The sequence below is a fragment of the Coptis chinensis genome, chromosome 4 (assembly GCF_015680905.1).
Source record: "Coptis chinensis isolate HL-2020 chromosome 4, ASM1568090v1, whole genome shotgun sequence".
Taxonomy (NCBI): domain Eukaryota; kingdom Viridiplantae; phylum Streptophyta; class Magnoliopsida; order Ranunculales; family Ranunculaceae; genus Coptis; species Coptis chinensis.
In genome coordinates, this window is record NC_141459.1 from 66032612 (window position 1) to 66048216 (window position 15605).

General features: G+C 35.8%; 1 pseudogene across 1 annotated transcript; it reads left to right on the forward strand.

Moving 5' to 3' along the window:
- The first annotated feature begins 10204 nt into the window (after positions 1–10204).
- On the forward strand, positions 10205–12752 carry LOC147504453 (uncharacterized; annotated as a pseudogene). Its single transcript, XR_015220403.1, has 3 exons — positions 10205–12390; positions 12470–12548; positions 12709–12752. The product of XR_015220403.1 is annotated as an uncharacterized LOC147504453 (transcript).
- The last annotated feature ends 2853 nt before the right edge of the window (positions 12753–15605 follow it).

A 15605-nucleotide genomic window follows, 5' to 3' on the forward strand; every position in this document is an offset into this window, starting at 1 on the left:
TTTCTTTATCAGAAAGGACCCAAAAAAAAAATGATCTTACTTACGTACTTTTAATTGTTATGTACTTTGCTCAACAAACACTACTACAGAAAAGTCTGAAGATAGCATGCGAAAAACGTTATGGATGTTGTCCATAGCGTTTTCCAAAACGCTATTAATGACGATGCTATGCTTTTATTGATAACATTTTCATAGAAAACGCTATCGAATTTATAGCGTTTCTTAAAAAACGCTATTATATTTATAGCGTTTTTCCCTTAGCGCTATTACCAATCGATAGCGTTTTTCCCTTAGCGCTATTACCAATCGATAGCGTTTAATATGGAAGTGCTATGCTATCTTATTGCGTTTGTTTCTATTGCTATCTATTTATTAATAACATTTTCTCTTTAGCGCTATCAATTCTATAGCATTTTAATTTGTGCGCTATCTATTTTAAAGCATTTCCTAATCACATGTATTTGTAATGAATTTCGCTTTTTTATCTTGGAAACACGATTAATTTTTATTTTTATTTGGATCCAGATGGATTCGAACCATCAACCTCTCACTCTCACTGAGTGAGCACTCTTTCCCATTTTGAGCTTATAGATCCACCAAAAAAAAAAAAAAAACACGACATACATTTGATTTAAAAAGGAATAATCACTTGTAGTTATATGGTTATACTCAAAATAATATAAAATAAATCTATACAGATACACAATATAAGTTACATAAGGAACTAGACATAGGAATGAAAAATAGGTAGTCAATATAATATATCTTCTTATACATGAAAAGACAACAAAAAAAATACAAGGATCATGGCATAAGTACATGCGACCTTATAAGATACTCATTAACAGGAGAAAAAAATCTTTGGAATATAAAGTTAAGGCACTTACCAAAAAAAATATATAAAGTCAAGGCAGTAAAAAGGATTTGGAGTATGCATGATACCTTACGCTCTAGCAAGTAGCAATGCAAATCTTCAAAAATAGTATAAAGAATTATCAGTTGCTGAATTTAACTGTGACAATCGGAATATATAGAAATATCATTGAATAACGTAAAATAGAATTTAACTATGTATTGATTAACTACCAAACAAAAGTCACATGATCACTTCATTTGTTCAATATTTACCTGTCCCCCACTTCACAGAACAAGCCAATCCTTTCAACCCTTAACTAGGATGCTCCACGAACTCTTAGCTAGTTAAGGAATGATGCTTAAAGCAAGTGTGAAAGTTGTTGCTTGTGGGTTGGTCGGTCAGGCAGCGCACCTTAAGGAGAGGAAATCACAAAGCATGTCCTTCCCTACTTCCTCGCTCCACTTGCTTTCAATCCGTAAACCTCTGTTGGAGATGCTTCCTTATTCCTAACATAGCCCACCTACTCTATCACCCAGCAGTTCGAAGAGTTAGCCATCCATCCGAATACTTATTTACTTAGGCCCTAAGAACTACTAAAAACAATAAGTGAACAAACAAACAAAAAACAGTTGAACTAAATTTCATCTATGAGGACCTCATTGAATGAAACCATTATTCTTATAGACCCCTTACATGTCTACCTGAGTCCTTGTTAAAACACCAAGGCAAAATTCAGTTGAGCGACCGACCACTTGAGCGTGCTTATCTTTTGTTAAAGAACAACCCATAGTGTAGCTAACAGAGTATCGTTTGGTTAGTTGAACTTGACCCACCTGAAAAATAAACCAACATCAAAACTAAATAACAAACAAGTCATTGAAAATAGAACAAAGAAGTAAACAAAAACTGATCACACTATTGTACACTTCATAAAATGATTACACTAATAAGAATCAGGCCTAACTTTTCTATAAAAAGAATCACTTGAACAAGTTCTTAAGTATTTCAATTAACTCAAGAAACCAGTAAAAAGTAACGTTAGTTCACATAAAAAATCACAAAGATGTAACATAGGCACCAACATAGTTTTCAAGCCCACGGTCAATGCTCTTTCACAAAGCTTTTGAGCTAGCCTTGTACTGATTTTAAATGGCCCCACTGAAGTCTACATTGAAATGTTTCATATAATATACAAACACAGAATTTACATTCACTTCTAACAAATCAACAAGCCAACAAAAATATTTAACTCATATTCTTAGACAAGACATACATACCCATATTACCAAAATCCCTAGTAGGAAACCACCATTGTGGATGCATTTGCATCAAGTATAATACTTCAACCATTAATACAAAACAAATCACATAATCTCAAACACGACAAGAATTGAAACAAGCCGTATTCTAATTAAAACATAGCAACTCGAGAGAACAATACCCAACACCCAAGGACTTGGATAGTGATTAACTTAATTATGCGTTCAACCTATAATGATTTGAACAATGAAAGTATAAACTTCTAAGCCCAAAACATATTTCATTCACAATACATAAAAATAATCATGCATTGATATTCAAGAGTCGCGCCAAATTCAACATACTTTGAAACTATAATTTATTTAGAATACAAAGAGAAGTAGGTAGATGTACTCACCTCAAATCTATAGGAAATTTACAGCAGTAAAAACAATATTAAATCCTCCAAAGGCCGTGGGTCGAAAAGCTCTCGTCCTCATTCATCACAAGATTCTCACATGTATTTACCCCCACATTGAACTGAAATTCAAACGCAATCATAGTAGAACCACCTACCAAACCATATACCTTACGAAAGCTCTTTGAATCTATTTTCCAACGGTCCAAACCGTGTAAAAACCAATCACTATAGAGAAAGATACAACTGTTTTGGTGAAAAGCACCAAATCTGCTCTAAAACCGATTTCCCTCTCATTTCTTCTTCTTGAGTGATAACATATCATAGATATTAGAATCGAACCATCATGGATTATGGGTATTTGAGATTCCCATCATCTTCTCCATGATCTTTAATCTATAAATAGGTGGATATGGGTTGATATGCATGTTAAGTGGTGCATGTAAAAAACGCAAAACCAGGCACACGTATTACCTGCTCTTGTACTCCCTCAGACTTGCAAAATCGAGCAAGCAACACCAGAGCTTGCACACCTCCCGCTACAACAACTTCTGTGCTACATTTGTCATGGGCAGCCAAGTTTGCAAGTGCACCAGCAGCACGTTCCTGACACAAACAAACGAACAACATGTTATAACGTATTCATAGAACCACATAAAAACATAATGTTATACAACAGAGGGAAGGCACATACAAGTACTCCATCACACCAGAAGGCCATTTAAAGTTCAGATTCACTAAAGCTTTTACACCACCTGCCTTGGCAATGGCACCCTGAAGAGAAAGACAGTTGATATTATATCCACAAACCCTGGAACAACTTTAAATATATAAACATATGTAATATTATATATAATCAACTTAGAGGTGATGACGTACAGTCCAGGTAAGATATGGATGAGACTACTAAGGATATAGACTATGTATAGGAGTTACCTCAAAATTCTCAGTACTCCACTCTTCTAAAAATTCCAAAATTGGATTTTCACCAGACCACATGCCTGGAGTACGTACCATACAGAAAATACCCACAAGTACTCACAGTTTGCAATCTTCATGCAAAAGATCAAAACCAACACATGCATAGAAGAATCTTTCATAATAAAGCATTCGATTGAAGGCATATTATGCACACATGAAAAATATAGCCATGAGAGAAGTGTTTTTAATCGAATAACTAACAGAATAACATAGGACAAGATACCAACATAACCAAACATCTGTTATTGCATAACATCTGCTTTCAATCAAAGAACTAGAAAAATAATATAGGACCACATACCAACATAACCAAACAAAGCCTAAACTAGCATGTCAAACAAATTTTCATTTTTAATGCCACAAAGCAGACACTACTAGGCCAATACAAAATATAAATGGATTATGATCTAGATCTCTTCTAACAAGCTAGCATAAGAAATTAACATTTTTAGAAGTATCAAGGAAAAAAAAATCACATCTAGTACGCTCAATGGACACAATGTAGAAGTTTGTCATAGGGGAGTTGATTGGATTAATTAATTTATAAACAAGTAGTGAATTGAAGGTAAACCAAGAAGTACGTGAGGGTAACCAACAGCAGCATTAGCAAACAGAGAGCAACTCAGATAAACTATTTTTTACTTGAAATGAGACATCTTACTAGAAATACTAAGGATTACAAATAGATGGTATTCAAGTATTCAACTAGAGTTCTATACTTTTATGGTCCTTCAAATATCTAGACAAGCTAGAAAGTTGATGGTTGACTGGCAACCAAAGTCATATCAGTCATAATTTACAGATTTAGAGTATTCTCCTTTGAACTCAACTACAAAAAACCAAATGCAAAAGTAAATTTTTAAAATTTAACTAAACCTCATTTCATAATAATCAATATTTATTAAAAAAAAATAATTAAATAACCCCAATTATTTACCTTGCAAATCAGGGGAACTATTGAAAATGGTGGTTGACGTTGTCCGTGATGGAACACGAAGATAATGGTCTGATCTAGTTCCAATCTGGTGGTTTCCCTGTTGTGGGGATGGAAACCCAACAAGGGACATTACTATTATGCATTGGAAGCATAGCAGAAGCCGTGGATGATGCTGAACTTGGCATTGGTTGAGTTCCACTCTACAACTATGAAGAAGGTCTGGATAGGAGAGAAAAAAATGAACTCCCCAATTCAGACTTGCCTGATTCACAAGACCTTAAGTTCGAGGTCTTGAAATCCACTGGTTCTCATACAATTCCACTGTCCATTGAGCTGAACACATGTCTACCATACGGGTAGATGAAACTACTCGCACTCTTCTCCATTTAAGGAAAAAAAAAAAGGAAAAAGAACCAACACAAAGGACATATTGATTACAAAGCAACTAACATGCACAGATTAAAAAAGTAGGACCACGGTATAGCTTCTCTAAAGATAGCGAATTTCGCAAGCTAATTAAGGTGATCAACGAGATGTTGCAGATGATATAGAACTGATAGACGGGTACGCCTTATTTTGTAATACAATAGAAAATGACATCAAGTTACACTCGGGATTTGGATTAGGTCCGTCCTTTTCTGTTTAGAGCAAATTACCCCATTTATCTTAAGTTGAGGAAAGAAGAAGCACATGGAACAGTTGATGTTTTACACTCATTTTCATGTGATTAATTCAAGAGGTCATGTTGTTTGTGTGAATCAGTATCTTCCACAATAGTGATGACATACAGACCTTATCGGGAAATGTATTTACTTTGCAAAACTGCATTGGCAAGCTGACTGAAAACTTAATTGGAATAGAAGTTTGTGTGTTAGTCATATGAATAAGCACATTTCTAAATTTAAATTCAACATAGACTAGAAAAAACCCATTCAGGTCACTCCTTCCACACAAAAACATATGCCCCAACTCCCAACAAAAAGTATAAGCCACACCAACAAATAAGGACTTGAAAAGGTGAAATATAAACATGAAAACATTTTATAAAACTGGGAAACAAACATACAAGCACTCAAATAAAAAAATTGTCTACAACCTGATAGTGTTACAAAACAACCTAAAAAAATCATCGAAACAAACAAAATATTAATATATATGAAATCAAATTTAATTTTAACAATCGACAAAAGAAGAGATTTAGGATTTGGTTGAGTGTGAGAGTGATGAGTGAGAGAGTGAGTTTACATTACCTTCTTTGAGTGGCTATGAGAGAGGGATGAAGACAGCAAAACGTGTATTTGGAAATCTTGACATGGTCATGTATATAAATCTAAAATACATAAGGGGTTAGAAATAGATAAGGGTTCGGAAAGAGATACTTACTTTTCTTGTAGCAGCAAGATTGATTCGCAAGTTTCAAAATTCAATCTCCAAAAAATTCAAAGTTCCATTCTCAGATTTTGGACGTGGTGGTGGAGAAATGGTTTTGCATTAGAGAGAGAGAGATGGTGGTCGATGTTTGGGGAAAGAGGGAAAATAGAGAAAAAAAAAAGCGGCCTCTTTCAGTTTTTGGGAATTTCAGTTGAAGTGGGCTGAAATTTTGGGCTGAAGTCCGACCTGCCGTTTATGATTTTATTGCATTTGCCATGCAAACGCAATTGTTAGTGTTCCAATTACAAACATACCATAGCACTAGATAGATAAACGCTATCCTTCAAAATACATAGCGTTTTTTTATAAGTGCTATTAAATGAACGCTATCTTATTGCATTTTTGTAGTAGTGAAAATGTACATGTAGCTTTTAATTGTTAGTTTTTTATTTTATCGCGTCCACGAGTTAACCGTCACCCATATAATAAAGTGGTGAACTATATAAAGCTAATCACGTCTAGGAAGTAGTTGATACAACTTCATTTTTCAGGAGCTTAAGTAAAGCCTTTATCAAACTGTCTAGGAGAAAGTAGTTTTGGGATATCTACCTTAACTTCATCAATGAACAACAATTTGGTGAGGTGTGATTGGATGACTTTGCTCTTCGTTTTTGCATACTCTTTGCTTTTGGTTTGTTTTACTTTATGTGCACTCGCATGCTCCCAATTTTCTCATTATGTATGTGTCTGCAAATGTCATAACAACATGGAGAGAAACAAATGCAGGTGGCGGACAGTTGTGCGCGATATGGTGCAGCTTTACAAAAAGGAGTTAGTAAATGGTGGAATACTCAGCCTCCATTCATACGAAATTTGGAAAACTATTTTACTACTTACTTTATATTCATCAGTTAATATTTCGATGTATTAGGGGGTACACATATGATGATACTCACACCCTCGATCATATTCTTTTTTCTTGTAACCTTTTCATTTATTTTAATCAATTACCTTTTAGCAAAAAAGATATATGTCTGCAAATTCTCATTAGCGTAAATCAATTTTCTTATTGGTAGTCTAAAGTTTTCTCGAGATATAAACAAAAGCAAAGTATTTAAATTTTACTTTTAATATACTAAAATGTTGGTTTCATTCCAGTTAGACTATTGTTATAGTTGTATTAGTGCCAAAGGCATGAAAAATAGTGGGTTAAGGGCATTGAAATGTAGTATCATTGGATGGAAGGGTTATTGGGGCGTATAAACGACATTGCTAACATGTGGAAAAGTCCATAGATGAAATTGACTGGAAGTGTTGCACCCAATGATAACGGTACATTAATTAGTATAGGATGGTTATAAAATGTTTGATTTACATGTCAACATGTTAGAAGTTGTGCTTACATTCCTAATTAAGACGGATTCCATCAATTTTACGTATCTGTTGGATGTATATTCATCTCGATATAATCTTGAGAGCGAATTTGTGGCAGACTTGTCCACAAACATCAGCTTCTCATTGGTCCAAACACTTTGTGGGTCAGATAAACAGTTTTTTTGGGCAGGTAAATAATTTTTCTGGGCAGCCTCTCCACCAATCAGCACATGAGGTCTTGTGGACAACAAATAGTTGTATGTCTAAAAAATTATTCTCTATAATCTCAGTTCAATTATAATCCTTTTAAGAGCCTACTTCCTTTTAACAAACTACAACCCTTTAGTTTTTAATCGCCTTCATAATGACTTGAGTGGCGTAACCACGGGTTAAATTATAATATTTTAACAAAATATAAATAAAATTACATAGCAAAGTTGTGAGGGCATTTGAGGGTCTGGCTAAGGGCCGCCTCATGCTTTCACATCTAGGACCTTCCCTCCCCTAAAACGTGAGGGTTGGACCGGCCTGGGGCGAGGGCCTTTTTTACACCCTTAGGCTTGAGTATGTGAGGGGGCAGTGGTTCTTTTGAAGTTTTTTAGAGGGGCCAAGCGTTGTAGTTTCACAAAATTTTGTATTGATTGTCATATAACATAGTAGTTTTCCCAAAAGAATATGGCGCACACTTCTCATCAAGGCACCACTCTCACAGTGGTCCTAGTGGCTTAATGTTTGACGTAGTCACACGACGTTAGTTACAACTCATGAATCACACATCGTCTCCAATTAAAAGTGAAGGTGAATTGAAGATTTTTCCTTAATGTTGGCAAAAACATGACATACCATTGGAGCATTGGACATTTGATTATTTGAAAGCTAATTTTCATTTGATTATGAAAAAAAATGTTTTTAACACCAAATACCAGTTAATACGATACAATTGAGTCCCAGAGTCATATATATATATACATTGAAGACATTATTTTGTGACCGTTGGGTACAATTGAAATATATGGGTCTGTATTGGGCAGCCTCCGAATTAGATTGGGCAGGCTCCAGCCCAAGCCCAAAAATGAAGTCCAAATCAAGCCCAATACACCCCCCACCTAAATCGCGAATTACCGGGAAAACCTTTCTAATCGGTATCATCTCTCTCGCACACTCTCCAAAAAACCCTTCGAGCATTTCTAACGAAAAAAAACTCAAAACCAAACATTTTCTCACCGTTTTAATTCGAGTTTGGACAATTAAATCACCACATTCGAGTTTCTCACCATTACATCAAAACACTGGTATGCTCTCTTGTGTAACCGCCATTGTTAATCTCTTGTGCTCTCATCAAATATCAAATACTACAGGTTTGTTTTCCATCCGTTTTAATTCATTTTATTCAATTTGTTTTCAATTCAATTTGCATGTTTGTTGGAATATTAGTAAATCTATGGAAGTGTGAAACTATTGTGGTTGGATGCATGAATAAAATACCTTCAAGGGTCGTCGATGAATTTACATGTTTGTGGTTGGTTTTTTGGAATAAAATGAGATTTCCGTTTTCTATCTCCCTTGGAACGGAGCCCACATTGGGCTTTTATCGTGAAAATCTAGAGTGATTGCCATTATTTGGGTCATTCTAACTAAACGACCTTCTCCCTTTTTCTCTCTGTCAAGACTACCTCTATATATCATATACACTAAAGTTTGTACTTCATTCTGTGGCATAATGAGAGTTACAACGGATGCGCTTGTGACCGTTGTTAGTGTCTTAAAGATTGTAGTCATCTTATGCTACTGAAACTTGGTTATCTTGGTTGACATTTTCATGACATTCGATAAGAGTTTCTATTTAAAGTAGGAATTGACATTCAAGAGAAGTCATAAAAAAATTTAAACATTTCTAATGGAATTATAGGAGCTGGCAAGTGATTTATAGCTTTAAGGGTTTATTTACTCTTCAGAAAACCATCAAACCATAGTCTTGGGAAATTGACTGGCCTAACACAGTTTCTAGATATTTAGTTGAACGACTGTAGTTTATTTTTAAGTCAATAGATTGAGATATATTTACTACAGGAAAAAGAGTATACAAAATTATAGAGTGGATATCTTAGTAAACTAAAACAAGTCCCGAGCACTAGCCTTTCCACTCAAAGATGATGTCCCCAATGCTCCCAACTAAAGATAAAGAGCTTGGTAGACGGTACAAAAGTTTCTAACATAGGGTCTATGCATATGGATAATGACAACTTAACTAGTAGGAGTAGCATATATGGAATGTAGGTTGGGCAAGGGTATTAGGGAAGACTATGGAGGTTTGAAGTATAGAAAATACTGGAAAAAAGTTTTCTATTAGTTGTAACTTGTAGAAGTATAGAAAATACAAATGAGTTTTATAGAAGTATACCTGGTGCATTGTTAAAACATTGTTTTAAGACTATGTTCATTTGTATTAAACATAGCAATTTATTTGGTTCGATTCCATTATCTATTGAAAATTGTTTGAATTTAATGATGTTTGATTTTGTTTTAATAATCTCAGTGGTATACCAATTATGGCATTTGTTTCTTTGCAAAGTAATCATTTTTGGAAGTTTTGGAAGTTTGGAGATTTTGGAACTATAATAGTAGTGTTAAAAATCAGAATATGATTTAGATTTGATTAAAATTATTATAGTTACTAATACTTGTTTTATTTTTCTTTGTAGTAATGGGTCCTCGATAAAAGAATGTTAAGAATGTCGCTAAAACTACATTCAAGGGTGTACAGAAGTTGTTTGGCAGCAGTGGTTCCTCTTCGAGTCGCGGTGACGTGCCTGAGCCTAAGAAGCAGAAAGTTAGGGAGTTGAGAACATCGGCTTCAATCCGTAGAGGCGATAGAAAAGTGAATGATCCTACTAGTGTAGGTGATGTAGAAGAAGATAAAAAGAGAAAAAGGGGAGCGGGCACTGAGAGTGATAGTGAGGGTGATAAAGATGTAGAAGATTTAGATGTAGATAAAGATTTAGTTGATGTAGATGTAGATGTAAATGTAGCAATGGATCGTGGGAAGAGTTTAGTTGAAAGTGATGGGGATGACTCAGGTGAGGACATAGATGATGGGGAAGAGTCTGGTGATGAGGAGGGTGATGAAGAGGATGACGATGATGAGGAGGATGATGATGATGAGGATGAGGATGATGATTTGGAAGAATTGATACAATGTGTTATGGTGGTGTTGAATCGGATGTTTATACTTTTGGTACTGCAATTAATGCATTTTGTAAAGGAGGGAAGGTTGGGGATGCGGCGTGTTTGTTTTTGAAAATGGAGGAAATGGGAATTGCTCCTAGCGTCATAACTTATAATACACTTATTGATGGGTATTTTAGAAGTGGGGATTCAATAGAACCTTACATGCTTAAAAACAAAATGATTAAAAATGGTTTGATACCTAGTGTTGTTACATACAGTATTCTTATAAATGGTTTGGTGAAATTGGGGAAATTCGACGATGCAGATTGTGTTTTGAAGGAAATGCTTGATAAGGGGATTGTTCCAAATGTAGTCATTTATAACACATTGATTGATGCTTACTGTAAAGTGGGAGAAATTGGCAATGCATCCAGAATGAGGGATTACATGGTGTCCAAGGGAGTCATTCCCAATTCAGTTACTTACAATTCACTTGTCCAGAGATTTTGCAAGGTTGGTTAGATGGAAGAAGCTCAGTATCTCTTGGAAGAGATGTTATCAAGAGGTTTTTCTATAAATCCCTAGACGTTTAATTCAATAATTCAGTGGCTATGTACGAAACTTAAGTTTGATTCTGCTGTTAGACTCTTTAGGGAAATGATGTTAAGAAATTTAAGGCCCAATAATGGGGTTTTGACAACGCTAGTGTGTGGTCTCTAAGGCGGAACATCATTCAGAGGCAATGGATATATGGTTTAGGCTGTTGGAGAAAGGTTTTGCAGCTAATATGATAACTTCAAATGCACTAATACATAGGCTTTGTGAGTCTGGAAATAGGCCGGAGGCATTTAGGATTCTCAAGGTGATGGTTCAGAAAGGGTTACAACTGGATCGTATCACATACAACACACTTATATCTAGATTCTACAAAGATGGTAAAGTGGAAGAAGGATTTAAGTTGAGAAATAAAATGGTTAGCCAGGGACTTAAACCGGACATCTTCACTTACAATGCACTAATGCATGGGTTGTGTAGTGTATGTAAAATGGAGGAAGCTGTTGGTCTATGGAATGAGTTGAAAAGAGAAGGTTTGATTCCTAATGTTTTTACCTATAATGTGATGATAAATGGATATTGCAAGGCTAAAAGACTTGAAGAGGGAGTGAATCTTTTCAATGAGATGGTCAGCCATGGGATGGAGCCAAATATAGTTCTCTATAATGCCCTTATTGGAGGATACTGTAGACAGGGCAATCTGCCAAAAGCATTCTCACTCTGTGATGAAATGAGAAGCAAGGGCATTGCACCAACTATTGTTACATATTCTACACTGATACATGGCATGTGTGGCATTGGCCGTGCTGAGGAGGCAAATAACCTCTTGGGAACAATGAGAAGGGAGGGCTTGGTCCCGAATGTTGTTTGTTATACTTTTATAGTTGGTGGGTTCTGTAAGCTAGGCTTAATGGAGGAAGCAAGACGTATCTTGCAGGAAATGATTGAGCAAGATGTGGCTCCAAATAAATTTACATACACCATCATGATAGATGGGTACTGTAAAATGGGTCATGTGAAAGAAGGGGAAGGGCTGCTAAAAGAAATGTTGGAGAAAAGTATTGCACCTGATGTTGTTACCCATAATGCTTTGACATATGGGTTCTGCAAGGAAGGGAAGATGGAAAAAGCTTTTAAGCTTTGTGATTAAATGTCTCAAAGAGGTTTGGTATTTGATGAAATTACATACACAACATTGGTTGATGGATTGACTAGTTCAGGCTTTGCAAGAGAAGCTACTTTATTATCAGAATGCATTGTTAAGAGTGGTATGGTTACTCTTCGTGTGTAAGGCAGTGGATTCGTTGGTTGATCCCTCCAAGGCTAAACTGGAGTGTTTGGAGAAAATCTAGGATTGCTGGTGAAATCATAGCAGTGTGCCTGTTTTCTTTATGGCCCGATGCTTTCCTAATGAAACCAACGCTATGACCTGAATTGGAACCTCGCAGGAAGCAGTGGTGAAGCTGGTTGCTTGAAACAAGTTTAGCTATGGTAAGACAGCTAATCGTTATATATATATATAATTATCTATCCAATAGATCATTGAACATTGAAAAGTTTCTCATCTTAGGTTGCTTCGCACATGGAAGCCGAGGACTGCATTGGATGATTGATGAACATCTTCTGACAGGTTGGATGGACTCTTCAATGTATGTTTTCTTTTGCTGCATTTCTGGTACTTGACATTGCGTGTGGTATTTATTGGATATGTCTAAATTGATGAAATATTTTGTAGTTTACAATTTGTATATTTTGGACTTGAAATCGTAATTGTTAGATTGACCTGTGGTTTCAATTATTCTTTTGCAGGTAACCTGTTCATCTTCAGTTGTGCGTGGTTCAGCAGTACAAGGTACTTTATATTACACAATTTTCATCTTGCAAAGTATTCATTAGTTCACCGACTCACTTTTAATGTTTATACCGACATTAATAGTTTAATAATATGTAGGTTTCTGTTGTTTCAACCATCATTTCGTTCGCAGAGAACAAGTCTTAGTAAGTTGATTTGTGTGACAGATGCACGTGAATATATATAGGGACTCTGTGTTGGTCCCGAGGAATTTTTTCTTTTCCCTACTTTTTCCAAAGCGAAATCCTAGATTTAAGGCTTTGGTAGACGTATAGCATTTTCTTGAAAAAATTACAACTAAAACGGATTAGATAAAGAAGAAATTGTATATTTGTACATATCACATTTCAAACTTCGAGCATTCTTATCCAGGAAGGAAGAGTCCACAGACAACCTGACATGAGGATCAGTAACTATCCCAAACTTTCCAACCAATGGATTTAGGTATGAAAGGTGTCTTCTAATCTTTCTTTGTTTTGTGTGCATTTCTTGGCTCTCTTGACCATAGAATATTTTTGGAGAAGATAATTTTTTTTGTGAAGTCTGATTTTCTATTTGGTTGATGATGATTTGGTGAACCACACTTGTCAAATATACTTTGTCCTGGAGGGGGTGGGTTGTCTTTTTTTCCTCTTGGTCTGGTTTAGGTTTTCCCAGGTGAAGAAACATCTAGCCATGGTACTTCCCAAGGCCGACCTTTTATGGAATTTTGTTTCTTTTGTTATCTTGTGGGGAGTTTGGATCAAAAGAAACAAGGGGAATTTTGAGGGCAGTGTAATTTTGAGGAGATAGTTTTCTAAATCATATTTATTTTTTTGGGTGCAATGATGTGGGAGGAACCGTATAATACCCCCTTTATCATTTTCTTTTTGGTTGAGTCTATGGGAGTAATTACCCGTGTAAATATTTGAAGTAAAAATTACCTCCAGTAAACAACTACTTTAGCAGACATCACATCGTTTTTTATTTTTATTGACGTAAATAAGGGGTACGTATGTGTGCATTGACATAAGGTGAAGACTCTAAAAGGTGGGCCAAGATCAACATGGATATAGTAAAGAAAATCACGAAGATGCACGCCTTTGTCGAAGATTTGTTGAAATGATACTCGAATTGCCCATCGTGTCATTCCAGCAGGTATCTATTGATCACTATAAAACTCTCGTCTCAAGGGAATGAGCATACTCAAAGATGCATTGTTATTAATGTTAGGTGAGATTACAGAGCATCAGTCATCCAACTGCCGCAATAAGATATTGGGGTGGTAGTAAACCTTTGAACCATGTGGATCCCATGTCATGAAAAGAAGAGCAAGACCTAATGTCTTAACGCTCATCCCCGCCATGTTATCTACCAGCGTGAGGCATAGAAGCACACCAGTTGCTGATCTGAACGTACACATTCTCTGCGAGGCAGATCCCAGGAGACGGATTTAAATGTGTTGCAATATATGCAATGAGAGGGAATTTAATCGGACAAAATAGAAATACAATAATTTCATTGGTACTTCAGAATAAGTTTTTTGATACACATATTGTAAACACATTCAGTCTTTGTCTCTTTGGTATCAATTTCAACAATGATGTAACTGCATAATGTGCTTGTTTTTTCTTTTCTTGAATTTTATTTTTTCACCCACGGCTACTATTTGTGTAAAAGCAAATTTTGAATAAATTTGTTTGTTGAAGTAGAAATGAAATTGTTTTTTTTTTCTTCAGGGTTTGTTGCTTATGTCATTCAACCATTAAATTGTTAACGAGTATTAACCCCCCCAATAATACAAAAAAAAATGGTCAATCCAAGTTGACTTTTTTTTTGTGTGTATTTAAGGAGCCTTAATTTCCACCCATCTAGTAGGGAGAAATCCTAATTGGCTCATCTAGTGGGGGCTAATACTCGTTAACCCTTCAATCAAAACGTCCAAACTACAACTCATTGATAGATTGGCTTGAAAGGAGATTTATACTAGGAAAGCGTCACACCCGTATCCACACAGTGAAGCACTTGCCATAATCTTGCTTTATATGATTATATCAAGCAGCCTAATTATCTCTAAGTAGTTGTCTAATAATCTTATTGCCATCTGGACATCTCCTGGCTTCTGCCAATGATATGTTGATGAATTTGAATAGTACTTCCCATGGTTTTTGTTACGACTAGAAAAATCTAAAGTCTCTTTCTTAGGCTAAGTCTAATGGTGCGCCATCCCACTAAATATGGCGAAAATTGTGATCCAATGGCGCGTCAAAACACTAACCCACCAACGCTATCACTATTAATTTACCTATGTATACAATCAGTTTTAGTGAGATGGCGTATGGTCTGTACGTTAGCACGAATGGCGGCTAAAAAGATATTGAGTTGCTCGCCTCTCCCAATGGCGGGTAGAAAGTGTTTGTTAATATGCCACACGGTAAACATGTCCCACACAATATTTTATTTTACTCAATTATTTTTCTACCCCTAATATTTTTATGTAATTCATTTGGGTGAGGAGAGAGAAAGGGGGAAAAATTGGGAGATTCAATTATTAAATCTGTGTTGCACGCCACTAGGAGTGGTGTGTGGTAATATTGCCTTGATCTGGGCTATACACCATTAGGAGAGGCGGCTAAGAATTTGAAACCATTGGGTGCGACTTACACCATCCCGCTAATGCTATCTTTGTGCTATAGTGGGATACCGCACAAAACCATTGGACTTAGTCTTAGTTCGTTGTGACCTCTTTTCTCCCTTTTCTTCAGGTTCTTTCCTAGGGTTTTTCTCCTCCTCTCCTATTCACTCATCCTCTTCTTTTTATACTGCTGCTCATTGCTACCCTTGTCCGTCCATCCTCTTTGTCATCCTACATTTG